Consider the following 19,215-nt stretch of genomic DNA (forward strand, 5'->3'; position numbering starts at 1 on the left):
CTTATTAAGACTGCAAAAGTCACAAAGCTAGGAGGCAGGTGAGGATCCAATGATTTAGGGAGGCTTGAATTCTGGGTCAAATCTAATAAGATGAATTTCTAAAAGACATAAAAATTTTATACTGGGTGCAATCACTCTATTTCACCAGTATGGTATAGCATGAGGCAGGGGAGGCATGCAGAAACAGCAATTTACCTAATAAAGATCTAGAGGGGTCTCATGGACTGCAAGAGCTCAGTGATTCAGCAGTATGTTAAAAAAAAAAGCAAAAAAACAAAAAACAACTTATTGAGAGCCAGGCTAGAGATGGGAAGTCTTGGGTTCAAATCTGACCTCAGACACTTCCTAGCTGCGTGACCCTGGGCAAGTCACTTAACCAACATTTCCTAGCCCTTACCACTCTTCTGCCTTGGAGGTAAAGGTTTAAAAAAACAACCTGAAACTGGTAAAGGCAGATCCTCATGAAGAAACACTTTCTCTGTAGTTTAATGGGGGATCTTAGAAATGGCTTGGTGTACTGAGACATGAAGGAATTTGCCCAGGGTCCCAAAACCAGCATGGATAGGAAGGGGAACTTTAACTCACTTTATTCCAATTTCCAATTAGCTTTCTATCACTGAATGGGCTCTTCAACAGTATGACAGCAGCCAAAAAACCCCAATCTTATATTTTTGGAAGGGTCATAATCTGGGGTTCATCTATGTGTGGAATTCCTAGTGTGGAAACTTCCTTCGCCAATGCAGATAAAAAAATCTGTACCTTAGACTTGAAGTGTAGCCCAGTGAACTGGTAGTTAATAGGTAACATTAAGATAATGCTTTAAAAGTAGCAAAAAGCTTCCCATATGGTATCTCATTTTTATAGGAAGTATGTGTAATTTTATAGATGAATGTGCCCAGGGTCACAAAGCTAGTAAGTGGTTAAAAACAGGATTTGAACTCAGGCTTTCTTGCCACCAAGCCTAGTATTCTATCCACTGTGATACCTAGGTGCTTGTAGGTGGAAGTGCCAATGGTTACACTGTCAGTACCAAGCTCTTCTGCCTCCAACACCGGTCCTCTGTCTCTTTACTATGTCTTAGGATATAGTAAGAAAAACTAGTGCCCACTATGTGGATTTTGCACTGGTCAGAACACATCTTTTTCAGGTCTAAGAACCAAATTTCAGAAAGAACAGTAAGCAGCCATGGAAGACCTGGAGAGGGGCCTCCAAACCATGATTTATGAGAAGTGGAAAGAACTAGGACTGCTAATCTTACAAATGTCTTAGGGTAGACAGTTTAGTTGTCCTTAGATATCTGAAGTATCATGTAGAAAAGGGATTAGACAGTTCTGTTTGGCTCTGTAGGATAAAAACTAGAAGCAAGAGGCAGAAGGTACAAAAGGGAGAGTTAAGCTTGCTATCTAATGAATCACTTTCTAACAGTTAAAGCTATCTGAAAGTGGCTGTGTCTCCCTAGATGCAAGTGGGTTTTTCTTCACTAGAAGTTGCCAATCGGTCACTGGGTATTTCCTTGTTAGGTAGATCTGAGTGGATGTTCCTTTTCAATTCTGGAGATTCTGTGCTTCTGTGATTTCTGATGAACAGCCATCGACTGAAATAATATCTTTCATATTTTAACTTTTCCCCAATCTCATTATATTCTATTAACTAGACCCATGTTGGTGAACCTATGGCACACATCCTGGAGGCTGCTGGGGCTGCTCCCCTCCCCTTCTCCATGTGCCTGAGGACATTTCTCCCATCATCTGACCCTCTGCCCAGCAGCCCAACCCTGTCTGGGGTAAGGCAGGGGGCTCATGTGTGTGTGAGGGTTGCAATTTGGGCACTCAGGCTCTAAAAGGTTCATCATCACTGTTAGGAAATGGAGGAATACTAAGGAATTACTTGGAATTTCTCCATTTCTTTGGGCTCTGCATATAAGGGCTAAAAAACAAAGAAACAAAATACCTGTTAAACTTTAAATTGCTACAAGCAAAACAAAACCAAAGGCTTGTTTGAATATATTCCTATTTTAAAAAGCATGCATTTCTATTAGCTGAATTAGCTGATCTATAAAGGCTGTTCCCACTCCAAAATTCAACAGTTTTTTAATGGATTTGTTTGGGTAGCAGAATAACATAGGTCATTTTAGTAAATTTTTAGAAACCCTAAGGATGAAATAAACAGAAATGAAAGGCTATTCATGGCATTTTATCTTGGATACATTTGATTGGCTAGATTTAAAGATATTTGTTTTCACTATCAAATGTTTCCTAAATTAAAAATATAGTTATGTATACTTACCATATAGAGGTATACGTCAGTACTTCATAGATGGGTGATATTGTTGGCAGGGGCACTCCCTTCACTGATGCAGACTACAGAAGCTGTAAATGACACATATTTTTGCAGTTGCTAGAGTCTCCATCTTTAATATCCTGTGGTAAATCTGGCTATGGGCCTCTACCAACCTGGCTCCTATATGCAAAGCCTTTTCACAGTGGCAGGACCTGACAGAGCTTGTTCTTTCTCAGTGCAATCTCTAAAAACTCAGGGAAACCTTCCTACCAAGTTGAGGAAACCAGGAAGCATTTTAGAGAAGAGAATTGAAAATCAATTCTTTTAAGTTTTACTTTTGTAATAATAATGAAATAGAGGAAAATGAAAGCTTTTGTGAAAACAGCTTTTCAACTTAACAAGTAATTTTTGAAGTGTTAATATATGCAAGGCACTGACCTGGATACTGAATTTATAAAACAAAAACTAAATAGTTCTTGTCCTTAAGGAGTTTACATTTTCTTAGGACACAAAGTAATTTCAAAAGGGAAAGAATACTAATAATTGATGAAATGATTAAAAGCCTCCTATAGTAGCACAGTGGGTAGAGCTGCAGACTTGGAGTTGGGGAAGGGGGGGCACACAGTGGAGAGAATCTGGGTTAAAATCTGACCTTAGATACTTCCTAATGGTGTGACCCTGGGCAAGTCAATGTAATCCCAACTACCTAGGTCTTGCTGTTCTTTTTGTTTTAGAATACTTAATAATGATTCTAAGATAGAAGATAAAGGTTTGGAAAAAAAAAGAAAGAAAAAAGCCTTCTGTAGAAGGGACCATCTGAGCTAGGCTTTGAAAGAATCCAAGGGTTTTATGAGGGAAAGGCCAGAAAAGAGCAATACTCTAGACAAGGTAAGGGACACTTGCACAGAGAAGAGAGAGATGAAAGTTGGAAGATTTTGTATAGGAAACAACTAACAGGCTAATTTATACATTATGGAGAGTTTATAATGGAAAGAAGAAGAAATAAAGCTGGAAAGAAATATGGGAGCCAGAGTTTGGAAGACTTTAGATGACTTAAGGATGTTGTGTTTTATCTGCAACAGGCAGCCTGGAAGACTACAGGAAGCCAACGAAAAATTCTGAGGCAAGGATGCTACAGTCCATTTTTATTCCATCAATATCTACTTGACACCTGTGTGAAGGATGGAAAAAGGTGGAGGCAGAAGGCAGAGTTGGGTTTGGAGAAAAATATGAGTTCCATTTTGAATATGTTGAATGTGTATGTTTACATCCAACAGGCAATGGATAACGTGAGAATTGGAGTTCATGAGAGAGATTAGCATTCAAAATAGAAATCGGGGAGTCATCAGTATGGAGATGATAACTACATCCACTGGAATTGATAAGATTATCAAGAGAGAGTATCTAGAGAAGAGAAAGTGACACAGGACAGAACCTGCATATACTTATGGGGTGGGAGCAGGATGACAATCTGACAAAAGATACTGAAGAATGGTCAGATAGGTTTTTCAAAAGAGACCTAAGAAAGAAATGGAGGGAAAGAGCAAAAGAATGTGAAATGAGAATGTGAAAAGCTATTAAGAGGCCTGGAAGATGGAGGACTGATAAAAAGGACACTGGATTCAGGACTGAAGAAATCACCACTAATTTAGGAAAGAACAGTTATCAGGTAAGCAGTGAGGAGAGAATACAAGGGATTAAGAACTGAGTGAGAAGTGAGAAAGTAAAGACAATGAATGCGGTCAATCTCTGTTATATAAATGGAGATTTTGAACCCTAGACTTCATTCTCCAGAAGTCCTTGGTATTCCCCAGAATTCTCTATAATCTCGCTTGTGTCTTCATGTTGGCGAGATCACGTTATTGGTATTAAACTTGCAGTAACGCCTCCTGCATCCTCTTCTTGCATGATGTAGCATGAGCAGTGATAGTGGTAAGGTGGGGAAAATTTGAAAATGGCTAAGCAGACATGGGTATGTGGTTTTTATTTTGTACCCTCTTTATTCCTTGATTTCTAATGATCTTTAATAAGCCTCATAAAACATAGTATTTTAATTATTAGAGATATAATTTAATTTTTATAGTTTTTGGCGACCAGAAGGGACAAGAATTACTCTCAAAAAAATGTTTTTTAAGATAGTCTAGATAATTTTTTTTAAGCCATGTTTCTCCTGCTAAGGCTTTTCACCCACCCCACCCACCCACCATCACAAAGCCACTTCTCCTGATTCAGCTCACTCCTGCCTCCAGCCATCCACTCCTGACCTTTGACCCAGATTGCTCATTCAACCCCAGGCTGTTGGTAGCTGGCACCATGTCTTTGGAATCAGAAGCCAACTGGTAGAAACTGGGGTGTTCTTTCCTTAGGCAACAATTAGCCTCTACATGGCAGGGGACCTCAGGGGGGCAGTGAAGAGAAGGAAGAGACTTTTCCAAAAAGGAAGCTGATTACAAGTATGATGGCTTATTCTATAATAGTGCATTGCCTATTTCAAACAGCTTCCAGCTTTAAGATGTTTTTTCATGAGTAAACTGATCCTTTTACTTAACTTGCCTGAGATTCTGGGGAGAAGTTCATCTCCCTGTAACTCTTTACCATTTGGGCCTCCCTAGTTTGAGATTCGTAAAACCCATGTTCTCCCTCAATATGAGAGATCCCACAGTACTGACAAAAGGAGTCTCAACAGATTTTAAAAAAACGAACTTTAAAGAGACTGGAGGTTATATTTATGAGACTTTTCAGACTCCCATGTTTTATAAAAGTCTCTGTATTTTATTGTATTTTGCTGATTGTTTTGCTTAAGATTTAATTTTGTGGTTTTAAGTTCATATATTAATGTATTCAATACTATTCTGTTACACTGAATCATTTTAATGTGCTGGGTTTTAACTACTGTTATATTCTGTTTCCTTTCCCCTATAACTATACTGAACAAGTATTATTGAATAAGCCCATATAAAAACAATTTTTTTTTCTATTTTGGCTTTGTAAATTGTCATATAGAGGATAGATGGACTTCATCAAAACTGGTTACAATTGTATAACAACCTTTGAAAAATTTAATGAGTTAAATATCTCAAATTGATTTTAAGGGGTCTTCAAACATGAAATTTAGATTTTTGTTTTTTCAACAACTCTTGATCATTTTGCCTGCCTCTGTAAGGCCCATTTTAGTAGCTGAAGTGAAGTACAATTATAATCCTCACCTCTCAATCCTCACCTACCTGGCTCCTATTACAGTCTCATACCAAAGGAGGTGGGAGGTTGATCCCAGGGCATGGTACCCCTGGATGACTCCCAAAAGAGAGGCATCTCTCATTTGTAACTCCTCAGCTTACTCTACCCTTTCACCAGAACAATCTCTGGCTTCTTGGTGACATTCTTAGACCCAGCATAAACAGTATAGAGGTTTTGATTTTTCTAGACCCCTCTGCCACATTTTTGTAATGATGGCAGTAATAGAATTAAAAAAAAAGTATCAAAGCCAAGGTTGAACCATTGCTACATCTGAAAAACTTGTGACAAGTATCCATTTTCTTTAAATGTCATACAGCAGACTCATGTAAAATATGATAGTGGGTTTGTTTGCTATTGTAATTAATTTGGCTATTGTGAATTTGGGGGACTTTGTTACTTTTTGAATGTGCATTACATGCTGTTCTTTGTAAAAAACTGTTACTTTGTGAAAATCATTTGCTTGTACTCACAGTGGATCATGGCCACGTTTGAAGAGGAAATGGATCTCATTTTTGGTGAGAAACTTTTGTATTCTACATTTTCTTAGCTGACATAGTGTGTCAATGATTATAAGCTATATTTCTGATTTTTAAAACTTTTATTATTCTTATTTTTGCTTGCATGTGTATACTAATTCATTTTTATTTTTTCTCTCCTTTTTGTATTTGAAGCACTTTACCATTATTAAGAGGATTTTCTTTAACTTTTTTGATTTCGCAGTTATACAAGTTTAAAATACATTTGCTATAATGTCAATGCATACCCAAAAAGTTTGAGACTATAAAAATGATGCCATTGATTGTTTAAAAAATTATGGGACTTTTCTTAATGATTCTGTCTGATTCCAGGACAAGAGAATACAAAAAGAGCCATTGCACAGTGCCAAAGAAGCACAAAGCTAAATTGCATAGTGCCAATCGAGCACGAGGTCAAAGAGACCAATCTCGATGGGATTGATGAAAATTTTGAGCCAAGACAAGAGGACCTGAACTTGTTTGGGGTTCGAGGTTGCGGTTAACATGTGTTAAAGGCAGGTCTTCCTTGTCCCACATTCTACCATGTATCACAACTGTGGTTCCTACCTGGCTCCTATAATCTAATCCTTTTTCTGTGTTTCATAGTGTGGCAAACTTTCTATAGTCCTGGCTACTGATTGGGTAAATGCATAATTGCTTAAATCATTTCAATTGGGCCCTGATTCAAGGACCTGTTATAGGTTTGTTTTTCCTTTACTTAGAATTTTTACACAAAAGACTTTGATAGTCTATATTTCTCTTTTATTTGGATTTTTAAAAAATATTTTTGATTTCTCTTGCCAATTGATTCATACACATTATAACTCAGCCATGTATCCCTAAATGATCCCTGTTTTTTTCAATCACCCTCTTCAGGGAGGTGGGGTATGTATAAGTATTATTATTTTAAATTGCAAAGTTTAAATTCTTTTTGAGAGTAATTTTAGGCTAAGAAATATGCTACCTCTCCGAATCCAGAAAGGGAACTGTTTGGAGAAGATACCATGAAGTTGCCTCCACAGACCACTTGCTGCACCAGAAGATCCAGAGTGAAGTTTGGGATGTGGTGATTTGAACTATGTGGAGTTTAAATGCATTTGGTTTTGTATGTATACTCTTATGCCAGAGGGGACTTCCCCCTAACTGGCTTTTTGTCAATTCACCTAGCAATTATTGGTTTTGTTCTCTTTTCCTCTTATCTTCAAATTATTGTAATTTCATAGGTGGTATGTTTACAAGACCCACTGGAGAGATTAGTCTTCCATGGGTCTCAGGGGGGAATGTGTAAATGGAGATTTTGAACCCTAGTCTTCATTCCACAGAAGTCCTTGGTATTTCCCAGAATTCCCTATAATCGCTCATGTCTCCACGTTGGTAAGATCACGTTATTGGTATTTAACTGGCAGTAATGCTTCCCATGTCCTCTCTTCTTGCATGATGTAGCATTAGCAGTGATGGTGGTAAGGTGGGGAAAATTTGAAAATGGCTAAGCAGACATGGGCACCTGGTTTTTATTTTGTACCCTCTTTATTCCTTAATTTCTAATGATCTTTAATAAACCTCATAAAACATAATATTTTTATTATTAGACATATAATTTAATTTTTACACTGTGGAAGGGAAAAGAAGTATAGAATAATAACTTGAGGGAACAGCAGAGTCAAGTGAAAGTTTCTTAAGGACAGAAAAGGTAGTCAAGAAGGAACATGTGGATAAAGAGAAACTGAAGTTAAGAGAGAAGAGACTAGATATGAGGAAAAAGGATTAAGAGCATAATTGGAAGAATTAAACTTAAAAGGCTCACCTTTTTATCAGAAGCTGGGGCTGGGGATGATGGGGGATGAAGAAGAGTTCTGAGATATATTATGGGAGGGAGATGGCCTGTGTTTTTTCAATAAAAATAGGTGCTTTGTTGAGATGATGGAGGATATAGTGGTATAGGAGATTTGAGAAGAGAGAAGGACATTTGAAATATCCATTGTGTCCTGTGGTAATCAATCAAGGACGAATAAAAGCATTGTTGTAGAATATTAAAGGCTCAAATGAAGTTATGGAAAATAAATCTCTAATGAATACTATAAGGTAAGTTCCCCTTACCTCTTTTCAGTGGGTTTTCAGTGAAGAAAGAGAAAGCTGGGGCTTGATAGTAAGACAAGGGCTTAAGAAATTCAAGAATAGCTAAGAGTGGATAGTCAAAAAGGTTGGCTATGGGAGTCCAAACTGAATGGAGGGCAATGCAGCTAGAGCAGGAGAAATGGACAAGACAAATAGGGAAGTGTAGAATAATTGGCACGCATGGTGCAGGTCAAGCATAGGTTTAGTTCACTGAGGCTCAGAAGCTACTGAAGAATAGGAGATTGTGGCCAGAAAGTGGAATTTCAGATTTCTCTAACATGGAGTTTAAATAGTTATGGATGAAGGTCAGATGAAAGGTCTGATCATCCCTGAATATTGCTTAGGTGGGGTAAAGATGGAGGTAATAAGTGTTTAGAAGGCTGGGGGAGACACAAACATGTATTGAGGGAAAAGGCTTAGGGGGGAAAAGAAGATGTTTTTCTTTTCAGAAAGCAGCTTAATGATATTGTTCTTCTTATTTAAATTAATATGTATAAATTTGATAGCAAGGTCTTCCAATAATTTAAGATCGGTAAAGGGAAGGAAAATTGGAGTCAAGCCTTTAATCAAGAAGCAATACCTTCTTAACATGGTAGTCACCTCCCTGGTTTTTTTTCTCCCCTCATACTTTCTAGTTGTGTCAGGAAGTGGAAGCTGGTTGGTTTCTCATTTCATCCATAGTTGCTAAATTACAATCCTGTAGGCTTTTCAGAAGTTCCAGTAACTTCTGTTTTTCCAGCTCTGTCTGTTCTACCAGTGGATGGAGCTGTCTCTTAGCTCCTTTGCGAGATTGAACACTGGACACCATTTGGGATAGCTGACTCTTAATAAGTGAACCAAAAAAAATAGCAACAGAAAACTTGGAATTAAATTTAGAAAATAGATTTATTTTTATAATTAGATCATACTGAAGGATAAGAATAATTCATTTTGTCTTGGTTATCATGACAGGAATAAATGTTTATACAGTTGTTTTAATAAATATCTTTTATTAAGAAAAGAATTGTTTAATGTAATTCTTCATGTGTCAGGAAGACAGAGGAAAGATAAGTTTTCAAAAGAGTGACTGATCCCAGGCTTGGAGATGGGATGTCTAATATTGGCCTCTGACACTTCCTAGCTTATGTGGGCAAGTCACTTACTAACTCCCATATTGCCTGGTTCTTATAGTTCTTCTGCCTTGGAGCCAATACTTAGTATGGGTAAGGTAAGGGTTTTAGAAACAGGTAATTGATCAAACGGTATTGAAATTCAATTAGGATTTCCGGTCTTATTATGCTAATAACAACCATTTCCCATACTTTTCAGCGTTTTAAAAATCAATGGCTTGATTTCAAAATAAATGAACTTTTCCTTCTTCCTCCCCTCCTTTCCACACATTCCTCAAAATGCTTTAGGGGCATCAGCTTTGCAGTATTATCATTATTAGAAATAAAACATTCATCATTGGATACAAAAGGAGGACTGAGAATGAGAATTAATTCCTAAGGATAGGGGAGAAGGGCCAAATAACTGTAATCATTTTTATTTAAAAAAAATAAATCTCTTATGCTAGACTTGGAACTGGAAGGTGAAGTTGCTTCCAGAGTCAAGCCAAAAGCTAAATGGAATCATTGCAGGGGAGTAGCTTAGGCTTCTGCAGGCTTTGACTTCCCTCTATCAAAAAGAAAGGTACTATCACTTGCTGAAAAAGTTCAACAATATGATGTGTGACCAACAGAGAGGGAGCTGTTCAGACTGCCACCTGGTGGTTAACTCCAATACCACACTCTCAGCTGCAAGGATTTTTATAGATGAGTCAAAATAAAAAACTGGGTAATGGCACAAAAATTCAAAATATTTTGAAGCAACTGTGATTTGTTCTAGAAATAAAATGCTTGAAACTTAAATTGAAGCTTTATTGCTTCAAATCGAACTTTTATATCATATAAGGGCCTTTCTGGAAAACCAGTGACAGGGAAGTCTGTCCCCTGTTGAATTGCAGTAGTAGGTCTGACATATGGACCAGAAATTCAGTCTTTAATTTCATTGTAAGGTAGACAGTTACAAAGGATTTTAGGTCAGAATAAAGAAGGTAACTAAGTGCAACAAGACAAATGAAAGACAGTTTAATCCTCATGCCTATATCCAACAAGGAGCAGATTCATTTGCAGACACAAAGGGGCAGTGATTATGGGGAGGGAACACAAAGAGGCAGCAAGGAAGCAGCTTGAAGGAAGTGAGTAAGAACAGAAAGGAGTGCTAGTCCTGGTGCCTAAATGTGGTGCACTACCAGGCAGCGTGCCCAGTGGAGCAGAGCTCAGCATTGGGGACAGCTGCAAATACAAGAGGGAGAGAAAAGGTACTGATTCAGTACAGACTGTGGTACATAGGAGCTACTTCAGAAAGTCTGGGGTAGTGATGGCAATTACCTTTAGTTCTTCAATTTCATTTTGCAGAAAACTTTCTTTTTGTACCATATGCTGCCTCTGTGAATCCAATCTAGACTGCACCTCCTGTTTTGCCAGTTTCACTCTGTATATTATCTCTGATCTAAAAAAGTTATTCATTCCACTTATAATACAATATATTAGAGATGCTTTTGTTTTAAATACAGATTGTGTATATTGGTCTTTTTGAAAAGAAAATAAAGCATATAGAATGAAGAATAATAGCAGTTTGGGTGAGTGGGGGATAGAAGGGAAATGCTATATATATATGTTCAGACCAAGACTAGACATTTCTATTTAGGAGAAAAATTAAATTGAGATAAGTGGCAGATATATGAGGAAGACTCCTTAGCAGCCTTTCAATTCATAAACAATGGTTAACATGTTCTTTCTGCAAATATAACTGAAAATTATTCTACAAATTACTCTTAAAAAAACAAACAAAAACAAAAATCCTTATTTTCCATCTTAGAATCACTACTGTGTATTGGTTCTACGGCAAAAGAGCAGTAAGGGCTAGGCAATGGGGGTTAAGTGACTTGACCAGGGTCACGCAGATAGGAAGCCTCAGAGGCCAGATCTGCTAGGACCTTTCATCTGTAGGCCTGGCTTTCAATTCACTAAGCTACCTACCTGCCCCCTGAATGGTACTTTCCTAATGAATACTAGAAAGCATGACTCACTGGCTGACCAAAGCAGGAAACTCAGAGGGCTAGAAGTTTTCAACACTATTCTACTATTAACATGTAGGGTATTACAGACAGCTCATGTAACATCCTGAACATATTATCTTTAAAAAAAGTAGCAATACTAAAACACCTATAATGTTGCTCTTAAGATCAAGGAAAAAAAATGACCTAAATACATTTTGCAAATGATTCTCAATTATGTACTGCCTTAAATTCATCAAGTTAGCAAATATTTAAGTATTTCCAATGTGCCAAGCATTATGCTAAATGTGGGGATACAAAGAAAGATAAAAATCATCTGTACCTTCAAGGAGCTCCCATTCTCATTTGGGTGAGTAGAAGGTGGGGGTGGAGAATAACATGCAAATGACTATGTATCAACAAGAAATATACAGTATAACTTGAAGGCAATCTTAGGAAGAAGGTTCTAGCGATAAGAGAACTGGCATCCTACAGAAGGCAAGATTTTATCAGACCCTTAAAGGAAGTTTGGAAGTTAGGAGGTGGAGATTAGAAGTTGGAGGGAAGAATGTTTCAGGAAAGGAGGATAGCCAATGAAAATGCATGGAATCAAGAGGCAAAATGTCTTGTATGAGCTGGGGTTTTTTTCTCCCAGAACATAAATGTGAAGTAGGGATTCTAGGAATTTTCGCCATTTTACAGATGAGGAAAATAAGGATCAGAGAGTTAAAGTGATGTACCAGTGGTTAAATTGGTAGAACGTATCAGAGGTGGAATTTGAACCTGGGTCTGTTGTAGTATTTTGTTATAAACATGATCGATATGTTCTCATGCTGTTCAAGTCTAATAATCTAGTTACAAAGTTTAGGTACATATTAGGTAGTGGTTCTTTTCATATCAAATGAAAACTAAGGGTTTGCCTCAGACTGGATGTTGTGAAAATAATTTCTACAAAACACAAGCCCTTTTTGTAGCAGAGACAAATTTGCTATTGCTAGCTAGATCAACAAACTAGAAATAAAGCAAGGCAATTAGAACAAAGCTTGAAAACAAAATGAATTTTTAGATATACTTTTAAGAGCTTAAATATCTTGGTTCACAAATGTTCAGAGTACCCTGGAAGAAATGATGGGTTTTTGGCTCAGCTAAACTTGACAAGATATCAGGCTTGTGGGCTAAGTCTACTCTTTTCTTTACCTGAAATAAGGCATTTTAGGGAGGAAAGATGGGCATTGTGGAGGTGGGTGACAGCACATACTCTTAGAAACTAAAATCTATCTGGGTAGTTTTACCAAATCAGTAAGGCAAACACTACATAAGAATTTTTTTTTTCAGATGTATAATTTTTACATTTTAACCTCTGCAGCAGTTTAAACAGTATCAAGAAAACTATGTATGAAACATCACCAATATCTAATCACATGGAATTTTGGGATGTAGACTCTGATAAATAAAAGAACAAATTATTTTAGAATTAAGGCTAAAAGAGAAATATTATCTTACCTGAGTTGCTCTAGTTTGGTTGTCAGTTCTGCTATACAGTTATGCTGCATGTCTTCTAAGTTGAGGATAGGGTAACCACAGCCTTTGGGGCATTCCTGGTTTCAATATTCACACACTGCTAAATGACTATTTAAGTTATGCCATTCAAATTGAAGTGGACAATCTGATTAGAAAACAGAATAACCTGAAAGTCACCAATTCCTGTGATAGAAAATCAAATCAAAATTCAGTGTTCTAAAATGCATAGTGAATACCAGAAAAATCAAAGAAATATTTTTTTTCTTTAGCTATCTCTCAATCCTATCCTTTCTCTCTACTTTCATTTAGGCCCACATTGCTTACTATTATTATTATTTTTTGCAGATTATTCCATTAACCTCCTTGCACCAATCTATCTTCCACACAGCTGAAAGTAATTCTCCTTCTTCTAATCCATGAACTCTAGTGGCTTCCTCCTCCCTTCAGGATCTTACATTTTTAGCTTCTCCATCAAGCTCTTTACTGGATGCTCCCAACCAATCATTTTAGCATCTTTATGTATTATTCTCCCCTCTCTACTCTGCAATCCAGCTAAACTGGACATTTCTCTGACTTCACATAGGAACCTGTATCTCCCATTATCTGTGCCTCTGTACTGGTCATCCCCTCTGCCTAGAATGTACTCCCTGTTCTCAGCCTCAGAGAAATTTCCTCTTCTTTCAAGATGCAGCTTAAGGCTTTCATTCTAGATGAACCTTCACCCTCACAAGTGTTGTTAACCTCTTTCCCTAACTGTATTGTACTAATTTGTATTTCTTTGCTGAATACTAATGATCATACCATAAAAAAAAGAGAAAAGAAGCAGATTCTATATCTTCACAGCTGAGGCTAGGTGGGTAGTGAATTCTTAACCAAAAAAAGGGACAGTCAATTTAAACTGATAATCTTCATTACATTGAATTAAAAAGATTTGGCATGAATAAAATTAATGCATCTGGAATAAAAAGGGAAGGTTGGGAAAAATTATTTTTATCAAAAGCCTGATAGGAGTTTAATATCCATGATATATAGAACACAGAAATACATGGCAAAAAGCCATTTGCCAAAAGATATGCGGTCCACAGATATTAGGAAACATTTCTCAAAAGAAGAGGTTTAATTACTGATAACCATACAATAAACTGCTCTAAATTATTGAAAATTATAAAAACAGGAATCAAAAGATTTGAGAAATTATTCCTTTCTTATTCAGAAATGTGGAACCATGAGCATATAATGAAAAACTACTGAGTTCTGTCTAACTTTTTTTCTTTCTTCCTTCGTACTTTATTATAAGGAATGGCTTTCTGGGAGGGTATAGGGGAAAGAATGTAGAAAATATAGTTGACAAGAAAACAAAAGACTTATGTCATGTATGAGGCACAGAGAGATGGCTAGTTTGGCTTTATCATAGGGTGCATCGGGGTGCAAGGAGAACTGGCCTTAGTTTCTGTTTCCTTTGATGAGGAGAACTAACTTTGGACCAGAAAAGAATAGAAAAAAATGGTTAATAATAAATTGACATCAAAGATACATGAAATAACAGTGTATTGGGTTTTGTTTTGTTTTGTTTTTTGACAAGTTCAGAGCAGAAGACCCAGGTGAAGTACATTCTGGGATAAATCTTAGTGCCAGTGATATGGAAAATGAGAGAGGGATTACAAGATAGAAGAGGAGCAAATTTCTTGATTTTCAAAAAAAGAAAAGAATTTTCTTTCAATCCCTGGCTAAATTCTAGAATGTAGTAGTAAAGGGTGCTTAATAACATCTAGAAAAGGAAGCTCTTATTACAAAGTCACAATACTTTAAAAAGAGCTCATGGAAGAACAAGGTTATTTCCTTTTTTTCCCCACAAGATTGATCAATGGAATGCCATAGTTATACTTTATCTAAATGGTAGTAGAATTCTTAGTTAAGTGTATTATATTAATCTAATGGACAAAATAGAAAGAGGTGGGTTAGATGACAGTGCAATGAAGTTTATTCAAAACTGACTGCTAAGCAGAAATAGTAGAAATTACTCCAGAGATCTATGCTTGATTCTGTGCTATTTAAATATATTTAACATTTTTATCAATGGATTCATTAATGAGAACTAATAGCTAGCATTTACATAGGACTTTTAAGGTTTGCAAAGCACTGTATAAATATTATCTTATTTGAGCTTCATTGCAACCCTGTGAGGTAGGTAATATAATTATCTGCATTTTGCAGATGAAGAAACTGATTCTAAGAGAGGTTAAGTAACTTGCCCAGGGTTGTACAGCTACTACTTATCACTTATATCATGAAGAACAATAAGATGTTAATATTATTGCTTTCCCATAAGTGGCCTTTAAAATTCCTAAGATGTTCTTATCAAACCTGTCCTGGTATCTATTTGAATTTTAAAAACTCACAATGTTTTCTAAGTTCCTTGAGGGTTTTCCCTAGGGTGTATTAACAAAAAGTATTGCACAGAGTAGATGCCAACCATTATTTGTTGAATAAATAGGTCTTAAATCACAAATGAAAGAATAATTAGTCCAACTACAGTAATAAGTTATGTGGTAATAACTTGGTTTTCTGAAAAGGCATGGGATGTTTATTTTATTTGACCTGTATTTGTGCAGGATAGCCAAGCATATTCACACTTCCTTTCATGTTGCTCCATTGATTCTAAAAAACAAACCTTTTTATAGCCATGTTCTCTAATTCTGCAGTGAAGTTGAAGTTGATTTAGATTATTTTGCATATATCTGTAGTGTATTCACATATAAATTACTACTTTGGTTCTAAATGACACAACACAGTGAATCTAAGTATATAAAGCACAGCTTGATATTAAAGCTTCCTTTATGGTGAGAACATGGCCACAAGATTAAAAAAAAAGCCATTTGTAAATACTATTAAGATTATGAGACAACCTAAAAAATATGAAGGTGATTCTTGTAAATACCAGATTCCTTTTAGCTCTCTTTTCCTAATTTTTCCTTTAGCATTCTTATCTCTTTGATTCTTCAGTAAACATTGACAGTTAGTAGACTGTTACTGTGAGGAGAAGAGACAGACTTGATGTGAAAGTGGCAAAGGTGATGTGTGGCACAGAGTGCTGGCTCAATCATAGACTTATCCTTTCCAAACTAAAATTCAAACTCAGCCATAAGGCAGTCCTAAAGCAATATAACTAGATTTAATGTCAGCAGATTAGAGCCCTTCTCCATGCACCAACAGTTTGTTGTTGTTGATTTGAAGAGAAAGCTAAGCCAACACATGACTGGCAAAAATGGAGTGGAAAAGAAATGGGTAGCTTACAGAGATTTAGCATATAACATTGCATTGACACCTCTGGGTCAGAATACTTGAAAATATCAAGATTGATTTGATGAAAATGATAGGGAAATTCTGAAGCTACGAAATGAAAACTGAGAATTCCACCAGTAGGCTAGATCATCTGTCCTTGCTCTGAACCCATTTCTTTGTTGTTGGTATTTGCATTAGGGTGCTCATTTAGCTTCTCTCCTCGATCATGTCCCCTCAACCTCTGTAGTCAAGCAGTTGTTTCTTTTCCCATTTCTTTTAGTCATAACCTCTTTTTTTTAGCTCTAGTCATGTATATATATATATATATACATACATACACATATATATGTATTTATGCATGCATATATCTATATACCTATTTATGTCTTGTCCTTTCATCCTATACAGTTTGTCACTGTTTCCTCTGAGTGTAATTCTTCTAGTTGCTCAGGTGATAGCAACAGTTTTTAAGAGTTACCAATGACCTCTTTTCTTATAGGAATACATAGCATTTTAACTTATTGAGTCTCTTAAAATTTTTTTGTTGTTTTTCCCCCCTCTTTTTTAATTACCTTTTGATGATTCTCTTGAGTTCTATGGTTGGACATCAAATTTTCTGTTCAGGTCTGGTCTTTAATTTATGAATGCTTGGAACTCTTCTGTTGTGTTGAATGGCCATACTTTCCCCTGTAAGAATATAGTCAGTTTTGATGGGTATTTTATTCTTGGTTGTAGACCTAGTTCCCTTGCTTTCTGGAATATCGTATTCCATGCCTTTAGGTCCTTCAGTGTGGATGCAGCCAGATCCTGTTGTAATATTTATTGGGAAAGGAAATAGGATTGGAAAATGGGGATAATGGGAGGTTTGTATTGGGTAATGAGGAGTTAAGGGAAGAAAGGGTATGTAGCTTGGTGAGGCAAAGGAGGGAGATGCCCACTGCTGAGAGGAAACAGCAGGGGTCTGATAAGGTCTTTTATTGCCTTGATGACTGAACTGAAGTTCAGCTCCCTCTATGACCAGAAAAGATAGTCCACTTATCTGACTGCGAATTCAAATAATATAAAGTTTAATAATCCAGTTGGAATTGGAGTTTTTCCTTAGCTTCAGAGTATAGGGCCAGGCCCTAGAGGCTGGCAGAGGGTTTCCCACTTCCATCTCCTCTATATCAGTCCAGTTTTGTATACTTCAGAATCTTAGCAGTAGATAGAAAGCAAACAAGATCTGACCTTCAGAGATGAATGGGCCTGAATCTTCGGGCTGAACCAAGAAGAGCATGCCACTCCAGACTGGGCTGAACAAGTTCCTCTCTCCTCCAACACCTGGAAGCAAGTCCCACACGGCAGGAAGGAAGTGCTAGTCACAAGACCCAACTGCCACTCCCAGTTGGGCCCTTCCCCCACACACTGGCAGTCTTGTTTCCTTTCCACACTGTGTTAACCTCACCATGTTTCCATGGTATCTGAATGGCTTCTTCTTGGCAGCTTGTAATATCTTTTCTTTCATCTGATTGTTTTTGAATTTGGCTATAATATTTCTCAGTGTTGTCAGTTGGGGATTAAATACAGGGGGTGATCTGTGGATTCTTTCAATCTCCACTTTCCCCTCTTCTAGGATCTCGGGACAGTTTTCCTGGATAATTTCCTCTAGTATTATGTCCAGGCTTTTTCTTTTGTTGTGGTCTTCTGGTAGTCCAATTATTCTTAAATTGTCTCTTCTTGAACGATTTTCTAAATCGTCTGTTTTGTGAATGAGATGCTTCACATTTTCCTCAATTTTTTCATTCTTTTTGTTTTGTTTTATAGTGTCCTGCTGCCTTGTGAGGTCACTTGATTCTAGTTGTTTTATTCTGGTTCTTAACGATTGGATTTCATCTCTGGCTTTTTGGTCATCCTTTTCCTTTTGGTCTGATTTTCTTTGAAGATCATCTTTCATCCTCTTTACCTCGTCTTTCATCTCCTTTGCTCATCTTTCATCTCCTTTGCCTCATTTTCCAGCTGGTTGATTTTGGCTTTCAAGACACTATTTTCTCCTTTTAGTTCAAGTGCCTCTGTTTCCAGATGACTTATCTTAATTTTTAAGTTCTTTTCCCAATTGTGTTCAGCCTCTCTTAGCTGTGTTTTGAGTTCTTCCACAGCCTGTATCCAATTCGCTGGGATTTCTGGTTTATCGTTTGCTGATCTCTCCCCCTCTGTTCCATTTGCTGAGTAGTAGCTGTCTATTGTAGTTTCTTTCTTCTTTTTCTGTTGTTTGCTCAAATTCACCCCTTCTTTACTCCCCGTATTTGTCTGTGCTCTTGTTCCTCTCATGTTTTTGTTTTTTGGGGACTTCTATCAGTCTCCCCTCTTGGAGCTTTAACAGAAGATCTCTTGGTGTAGTCTCTCGGGGAGGGTTGTTGGGGGTTTGAGCTTCCCTGTCCTCTGGAGGCTTTTAATTGGCTTAAAGTCCAGCAGTCAATGAGGATGGGCGGGGAGCCTGGGCTTCCCTACCTTCTGGAGACTTTTGATGGGATTGAGTTCAGCTTGGTAGGGCTGGGTTTGCTCTGAGCTTTAAACTTCCTGAACAGCTGGAGAAAATATGGAGGATCTCCAAAGCTCTGGCCAGGCTGTCAGATCTATGCTCCTTCTAGGCTGCCATCTTGACTCTGCCTTTAGGTTTCTGTTTTTTTCAGAAGACCCTGCTCTCTAAGGGGGGAGGGGTCATGGCCTCCCTAGGCTCTGAGGGCTCCTGATGGGATTAGGTTCAGCTGGTTTGGGCCGAATGAGCCCTGAAGCAAAAAACCTCCTCCTCTACAATCTGTGTTGAATGCCCAGAGACTGGCCCAGGTTGCTTTCAAGGTAAGCCCTTTGGAGTAACCCCTTTGCTAGCCCTGAGGTTTCTGTCCTTTCAGTAGCTCTGAGGGCTCCTGATGTGATTGAGTTCAGCTGGTGCCCTAAAGCTGGAACCTCCCTTGAGACTCAGATGAAAGGATCCAGCCAGGGGGCTACAGGCTCCCCCCCCCGCCCCCGTGTTTCCCTGCCGTCTGTATTGGGCGCCCCGGAGACTGGCTCAGGTTGCTTTCAAGGTGAGTCCTTCAGAATAGCCAGCCCTGAGGCCCTTTTGTCGGCCCTGAGGTTCCTGCTGCTGCTGTGGGCTCAGCACTCTGGGTTGGGGGGGAATGGGTCCTGGGACCTTCCTTCTGCCTACCC

At 37.7% G+C, this 19,215-nt stretch overlaps 1 long non-coding RNA gene across 9 annotated transcripts in view; it reads right to left on the reverse strand.

Annotated features, from left to right (window-relative positions):
- Positions 1-19,215, reverse strand: part of LOC103106520 (uncharacterized) — a 53,262-nt gene that overhangs the window by 4,438 nt on the left and 29,609 nt on the right. For 6 of the 9 annotated variants that reach the window (XR_008917568.1, XR_008917573.1, XR_008917572.1 and 3 more), the window contains 3 exons: positions 16,602-16,716; positions 12,730-12,930; positions 2,287-2,369 (listed from right to left, as the gene is read on the reverse strand). This is a non-coding gene — a long non-coding RNA (uncharacterized LOC103106520). The remainder of the gene's footprint in view (positions 1-2,286; positions 2,370-12,729; positions 12,931-16,601; positions 16,717-19,215) is intronic. The other 3 variants (XR_008917567.1, XR_008917565.1, XR_008917569.1) reach the window with 3 other exon arrangements.

This window comes from Monodelphis domestica, chromosome 3 (genome assembly GCF_027887165.1).
Source record: "Monodelphis domestica isolate mMonDom1 chromosome 3, mMonDom1.pri, whole genome shotgun sequence".
NCBI lineage: Eukaryota > Metazoa > Chordata > Mammalia > Didelphimorphia > Didelphidae > Monodelphis > Monodelphis domestica.